The sequence below is a fragment of the Struthio camelus genome, chromosome Z (genome assembly GCF_040807025.1).
Source record: "Struthio camelus isolate bStrCam1 chromosome Z, bStrCam1.hap1, whole genome shotgun sequence".
In the NCBI taxonomy this organism is placed as follows: Eukaryota; Metazoa; Chordata; class Aves; order Struthioniformes; family Struthionidae; genus Struthio; species Struthio camelus.
In genome coordinates this window covers 58,284,800-58,291,199 of record NC_090982.1, presented here as the reverse complement: position 1 = coordinate 58,291,199, position 6,400 = coordinate 58,284,800, and positions in this window count along the sequence as shown.

Sequence of the window (6,400 nt, the reverse complement as noted above, 5' to 3'; positions counted from 1 at the left end):
TGGGTCTTGTCAACAATGCTGCTAATAGAGCATAAAGCAATTGCATTTAAAAAAGAGATTCCAATATTTTGAAGATAGTAGTTGCTGTGTGTCCTAAACGCTTGATGCTGCACTGATCAAGTGGAGAACAATGATTTCTTCGCCTTCTGTTGTGCAGTGTATTTGATACAAGATAAGCTATCTGCAGGTACTTGTTCTGACAGTATGACAAATAGGACTTTTCAAGGACTTTTCAAGGTATTAAATTTTCTTTCACAAGTGGAAGATCTTTGATATCTTTCTGTGGTAGATGTCCAATTTCTGAATACTGCTGCATTTCTGAAGGTGGTATATCTCAGCTGCAAGCGCTTCAGAATTAAGTGCTCTTGTGGCTTTTAATCCAAAGAAAAGAAGTGAAATAATGTTACATTTCTGTGCTTTCGCCTTCGTTTTGTTTGTTAGGATCAGTCTCTGGGACAACTTACCACTGCCCTTTTTCACTAAATAATCTACTGAGCCAAAGCATCGTTCAGCCAAACATCGGTGCCAGTGAAAACTGAGTCACATACAGACTGCAATGAATCATGTGATGTTCAGCTGTAACCTTGCTCTTAGTGCTTACAACTGACATATGTGATTGTCCAGCACAAGGACATGTTTTGCTATGGTCTGTGTTCAAGGGTACTTAACGCTCTGTGTTAAAACAGCAACACTTAGAAGACATGCATTAGCGTGTAGAGGGTAAATCCAAGCTAATACAGGTTTTGATGCTGTTTTGTTGGCCCGAGTCTGCTGCATATGTTTGGAGCCTTCACTAATCTATGCTGGCAATCTGAATAGGTTAAGTTAGGCAAGAATATCCTGCCTATGATGTTTTGGGAAATGTGAAAAGAGGACAAGCCAGTGGAGCCAGTAATGGACCAAGAACTTTTCTTAAAACATCTGGGCTTGAGAATCCAGCAGCTCTGGAAGGGCAGTGGGAGGCAGCAGCTCTATCCCCAGACTATGGCAAGAACCAAAGGCCTGCGAAGCCCTAAAACCTGAAAGCACTTGTACCCACTATCCTGGGAACAAAAATTTGCTGCCGTGTGCATCCAGGCAAGAAAACTGTGCTTTACTGTGCTGTGTTTGCCTTTAAGGATGCGGTCATTGGGAATGTTGCCTACAAGTTATCCCGACTCGTTTAGCTGAGGTTTTCTTTTTATTTTTTGCACTCTGCTGCAATTGGGAGCAGCCAGCCAGCCAGGCAGATGCATGTCAAAAGCAATGCCAAGGCCTGCCTACCCCAGACTGGAAAATGTTGTGCAAGATCTCTGAGACAGCACTGAGTGCAGGATCCCTAGAGCCAGCTGATACAGCATTTTGTGAAGATACAGCTCAGTTCCCACTGGCAGTGGGATTTGTTCTATTAACATGGTGCTGCATCAAAGCTAACTAGCCCTGTCTTTCAGCAGGACTTGTTCCCTTAGGCACTGTATTGTGCTGGGCACAGTTACCCTATTTGTGATCTCTTTGCAAAGCTATCTCCATTGTGCGGAAAAATATGCCCTTTAGTATCTCCAGAAAAATATTATCTCAGCTTTTGTTTCTAATTCCAATACTTTAAGGGCAGCTGCAACTGTTTAAATTACAAACTTATGGAAAAGTCCATGACAAGTGGTAACCAAAAAAGTAGCCGCTAGGTATATCCATGGTGTGCACTGCACTGTGTGAAACGTGCTTGGCTATCCTGTTTCTTCCTCCCTCTTTGCTTTGGCACAGGCCTGGAGATTGCTGAAACTCCATGCAGGCTGGAGCACAAGCCTCGGCACAAGTGCTCTTTAGTGTGGGAATAAGAAAAATTGGCCACAGCCAGGACAGACAAAGCTACATACAGTTTCCTTTCAGTTGTCTCAAGAGAGTGCATGAATCTGGACCACAAACCTGGAGATGCCCTCAAACAGATGAGTTTGTAGTAAATATATACTTTCTAAATGGACTGGTGAAGTTATGGGACGTCGTCATGCACCCTTACCTCCACCACCTGGACAAACTCCCATAATGGGAAGGGAAGGGGTGGGAGAGATATTTTGAGTTTGAAATGTTTAACTATATTGCATGAAAACAGGAACTACTTTTTAAAAAACTGCTGACACTAGAACCTTCTCCCACATGCCAGACTTCTCTCATTTTTGCCTTTCGGACTGCTCTAGCTTAGTTTTCTCTGTGCGATGGGTACACAAATGCTGCAGGTAGAAAAGCCATTGCAAAGAAATAGAGCTTCCCAAATTGCCTCTACTGGGCAATGGCAGCATGGAATTCGCTGTGGGTAAATTAGGCCTGTATTTTAACAGTTTTGTGAACATAATGGAATTGTTTTCTGTTCTGGTAAGGCCTATTTCCCCTGTACGTACTCTGTTGCTGGTTTCATCAAGGTGCTTTTGTTTGGCCCAGTTCTGGCAGATTTGCGCTGAAGTCTTTCCCTTGGTCCTTGTGGATCCTTGGTTGAAAGGCCCCAATGCCATTCAGAACGATGTCAACAGGGAAACACCTATTGCATTCAAAAATGCAATTAGGCTTCTTTTTTTTTTTGGTCCAGAAGGGATCATTTTCATTACCTTTCATGTAGAATTTGCACTCCAAAAAACCATGAAATTTGCCCAGTGACTTCCAGTCCTAGCCCAATAACCAAAATATAGGGTTATGTGTTAAAAAGACATCTGGTTTTGATTTAAAGACTAGGAACTTAATTTAAGCTGATGGAGAATTTCCACATATGACAAATTCCATCAGATAGATTAGCTTCAATCTGATTAAAACAATACTTTAGAATTTCTTTGATATTATATTTATTCTTTTGGGGAGTAAGAGAAGAACTAACAGATTCTTTTTTTAAAATTTTGCTGTGAACTTATGAGTTAGTACTGCCAAGTTTTCGTTATAATTACTTTTTATATTAGAAGTCAGTCACTAATTCAATATAAACTTAACGTAACTGGAGTTTCAAATATATTCAAAGTGAGATTCTTAGATACTGATCTAAACTCATTATGAGCACAAACTGACATAGAGTAATAGCTATGTGAGTTAAAAAATAAATTAAGCCAATAAATGAAGTGTGGGAATTAAATGGCACATCCTGACTCAGTTTTCATTCATTGTTTTATTCGTTAGTCTCGGTGCATATGTCTCTCTCTCTCCCTCTTACTAAATATAGCGTGTATCAGAGGCCTAGCAGCGCGCACAGATCAGAGCAGCAACTGAGAATATGTTGTCCTTTAGAAAGGTCATAGGATTATATTGTGGCTCTGTCAAATGGACTGTCGGAGTCTGACGAGAAAATGCATCTAGGCAAATTTACATTTCAGTGATAGATTCCAGACACTGGTAATTCAAAAGCTACTCTGTGAAGTACAATGAACATGGTAAAAGGGCTAAATGCAAATACAGTGCTTCAAAGTTACTTTGGGTAGTGGAGCCAGTCATCTATATCTATGGTGTCATCTGGAGTTATGTAGTGCTACTTGGCGGTCACAATTATCAAATTTTCCTTCTCAACCCCCCTCTTCTGTGAACAACAGAAGAGCAATAAAATATTGATTCAGCTTTGGAGGGTGTCAGAGTGCAGAACTCTGTAGTGACCTTGCTTTGAAGGACTCATTTTTTTGTTTGGTGTTCTGGGATGTAAGTCTTTTTGTGTTCGTATAGGTGTGCACCAGGGAAGGTCCAGCTGAAAACCATCTAATGTAACAGCGTAAACCTAGAGAAAGTGGAGGGAGAAACAGGTTTCTAATTTTCCTCCATTATGAATAGCTAAGAAGGCTAGGGCTGCTAAATGGTATTCCTGTGGCCAGCTGTGCCAATCGACCTCTTGCGCAGATGCAGGTGGCGCATGTTGGCTGACCTGAGAGCTGTCCCAGCAGCTTGACTGGGCAATGCCATGGGGAGCAGTCATTCCCAGTGGGTAGGAGCAAGGTGGCAAGGAGAAGCCTTCTTCAAGGTCTATCTGACCTTTGCTCCAAATAGCAGTAAGAGAATATCATATAATAAGACTTGATTTTTTTTTTTTTTAAGCAGGGAGAAAGAAAACAGATTAGGCAGTCAATGACAACTTTTTTTGGCATGAGAGGGAAGGAGTGAAGCGTGGAGACAGAAGCATCAGGCTCCTGAACTCACCAGTCCCCAGGTAGAAAGTGCCCTGAGCTTCCCTTCGATTTCTCCTCCCAGGCTGGAAAAGACACCCCAGCTGCTGCAGTGGTGGAGCAGCAGGCGGGAGCTTCGAAGATGGGCAGGGGCTGAGACCAACTGAGGTCAGTTGTCCCTCCTGATGCTTCCCTCGCTGCTGCTCCGGAGCATCCCTCAGGGAGACCTGGGCAACAAGGAATCCTTTCCTGCTGTGGCAGCTTATAGAGCTAGGCTATTTTCTTTCTCTGGTTTGGAGACACCATTAAAAGGTGTTTTTCTTGTAATTGGTTGGAGCAGTGTTTTACTAATGTCTAGAACTGACTTCCTGAGCAGAAATCTTACTTTTATAGAGGGCCATACATTTAAACTCAGAAAAAATTTAAAGGGGTTGGGGAAAATATTTAATCCTCTACCCTCCAAAAAATATACTATTTTCTATATTTTTTGGTTTTGGCAAAGACTGAAGTGGATCCCAGCCAGCAAGTAAGTAAAATACAGTGAAAGACTGTCCTTGTCCACATGTTTAAAATGGACTACCAGAAATGCATCATTTTTTCCAACATTTTTGTTGGGTGGAGTGCGGAAGGTGATTCCCCCTTCACACCCTTACACAAATATTTATACAGAACTGCTTTACTTTAACCTGAAATGAAAATTCTGAGAGTGCTTCAGAAAGCCTGTGGTAGGAAATAAAAATTGAAAACAATTTCCATTAAATTGCTGGCTCTGAACACTGTGTCATGGGCTTGGCATATATTGTGGGTTTTGAGTGAAACAAACGGCCATACAGAAAACCCCGAAGTCCTACACTCGGTCTTCACAAAGTGTCTCTGTTACTCAAGAACCTCGGGAAAAGGAAAGGAGGAAATGCTTTATTGCCTTGGGAGGGTACGTTAAATAAGCTTGCTGTCTTTTTCTACCTCCTCACTGAAAGGCAAGAGAATAGTGAAAGGATACCGTATCTAAGGAAAAATCCATAACATCATAGGCACAAAGGGAATGTGTAATGGGTCATAGGACAAGCACTTTTTTCAAACATAAAGAAGTCTTTTGTAAGAGGATGAAAGGTTTAGGTTTCCTTGGTTTGTTAGAGCTGAACCAAGTCTGTCAATGCTTTCCACTCCTAAGCTAGCAAGGGGAAAAAACAGGAGCAGGTCTAAATTCAGTACTTGGGAAACGGTACTGACTTGAGCACTGCATTTAGACCTGTTTCTGTTTTTCCCCTTGCTGGGTTAGGTTAAGCCTCATGATTCTGGAAGGGCCCATTCCAAAATGCCACGGTCAGAGGCATTGGTGCCTTATAAGGACAGAGCTGAGATCACAAACTGATCTCAGCTGACCTCCCTGGCCTGAAGTTACCTGCCTTGGATTTCTCACTGGTGGCACAGCACCAGCAACAAGTTGCCCTGGTAATGGCTCTTGTGAGTAAGTCAGGCTTTCTGGGCTAAATGAGAGGTGTTTAGGCCCATGCATCTGTCTTAAGTCCCATCTATTTATAGGTGACAAATCAGGTCACAGGTTAGCCACTCCCTCAACATCCCTCTCCCGGGTCTGCTTGCCTGTATAGGGGCAGCTACATGTTCTCCAGCAATTCCTCTCCTACTGCACTTAGCGCTGCCGGAGCAGCAGACTGATAAGCGCTCGGTTGGCTTAGTATGATAGAAGATGGGGGGGGGGAAGGGGAATACCGTTCCTACCTGTGCGTACAAGAGGATAAATACTGGAGAAGGAAAATAATTATTTAATGCAAAAAGCATGGCTGAATAGTAAGCGAGTAAAATCTGGGCCTGGATAAAATCAGGCTGGAAATCATAATGATGTTTTGCACTGTCAGAAGAGTAAGGCCCTGGGACAGCCTCTGATAGGAGGAACGGAGGAGGAGAATGCCTGTATCGAGCTGTGGCTGCTGAGCTGGCTCGTGCGACGTGGCTCCCCACGACGGTGAGGGACGGGGCCTGGCGGCTGGGTGATGCCTTGCAGCATGGGTGCTGCGCTGCAGTGCAGCGGTGCCCCATCAGCACCCACAGCACCGTGGGGCCCCTTGTGCCTCCCTGAGACACCACCAGCCTTCCCTTATACCTCAGGGCTCAGAGTCTGGCTAATTTGTGCAGAAATATTAAGTAACTTGGTGGGGCAGAGACACCTTGGAGTCTTTGTTTTCATCTGACCGAAACGCTGAATTTGGTTTCTTCGCTCAGTTAGTTTAGATCAGCTTCAAAAGAAAGAAACAATAAAATATGTATGCTACTTTGCATTT